Here is a 1,203-nt window from a genome sequence, read left to right as displayed (position 1 = left end):
CAAACCCCCAAAAAAAACCCCGCAACGGGGGGGGTCTGAGTCGGCTCTTGTCACCCCCTAAAATGCTAACCCAAAAAGGGATGGTCCCCTCTGAAACTCGCCCCAAAATGGCACCCGGGACCCCCAAAATGGCACCTGGGACCCCAAAACTGTCCCCAGATTGGAGCCTGGGACCCCAAAATGGCACCTGGGACAACAAAATGGCACCCAGGACCCCAAAATGGCACCTGGGATCCTAAAACTGACCCCAGATTGGAGTCTGGGACCCCAAAACGGTGCCCAGGACCCCAAAACTGACCCCGGATTGGAGCCTGGGACCCCAGATTGGAGTCTGGGACCCCAAAATGGCACCCAGGACCCCAAAATGGCACGTGGGACCCCAAAACTGACCCTGGATTGGAGCTTGGGACCCCAAAACGGTGCCTGGGACCCTAAAACTGACCCCGGATTGGAGCTTGGGACCCCCAAATGGCGCCTGGGACCCCAAAATGGCACCCGGGACCCCAAAACTGTCCCCAGATTGGAGCCTGGGACCCCAAAACAGCGCCTGGGACCCCAAAACTGACCCCAAAATGGCACCCAAGATGCTCAATTCCATGGCGATGTGGGGCTGGAGGCCCATGGAGATGTGGGGCTGGAGCTCCATGGTGGATGCTCAGCTCCATGGGGACGTGGTGGATGGGGCTGGAGCTCCACGGGGACATGTGGGTCCATGAGGTGCAGATGTCCACGGGGACATGGATGCTCAGTTCCATGAGGACGTGGGGCTGGAGGTTGGTCCATGGAGATGTAGGGCTGGAGCTCCATGGTGGATGTTCAGCTCCATGGGGATGTGGTGGATGGGGCTGGAGCTCCATGTGGATGTGGGGCTGGATGTTCATGGAGATGTAGGGCTGGAGGTCCATGGTGGATGCTCAATTCCACGGCGATGTGGGGCTGGAGGTCCATGGGGACATGAGGCTGGATGTCCATGGAGATGTAGGGCTGGAGCTCCATGGTGGATGCTCAGCTCCATGAGGACCTGGTGGATGGGACCAGAGCTCCATGGGGACGTGGGGCTGGATGTTCATGGAGATGTAGGGCTGGAGCTCCATGGTGGATGCTCAGCTCCATGGGGACGTTGTGGATGGGACCAGAGCTCCATGTGGACGTGGGGCTGGATCTCCATGTGGTCACCCCCCACCAGGACCCCCCCCACCACCA

At 59.9% G+C, this 1,203-nt stretch overlaps 1 protein-coding gene across 1 annotated transcript in view; it reads left to right on the top strand.

Moving 5' to 3' along the window:
• LOC106900781 (neurexin-2-like) overlaps positions 1-1,203 on the top strand; it is a 29,144-nt gene that overhangs the window by 27,386 nt on the left and 555 nt on the right. The gene's annotated exons all lie outside the window — the stretch shown is intronic.

The sequence above is a fragment of the Calidris pugnax genome, unplaced genomic scaffold, assembly GCF_001431845.1.
Source record: "Calidris pugnax isolate Ruff unplaced genomic scaffold, ASM143184v1 scaffold880, whole genome shotgun sequence".
Lineage (NCBI taxonomy): Eukaryota > Metazoa > Chordata > Aves > Charadriiformes > Scolopacidae > Calidris > Calidris pugnax.
The sequence above is the reverse complement of the archived record's forward strand: the minus strand, read 5'-3'. Positions and strand labels throughout refer to the sequence as shown.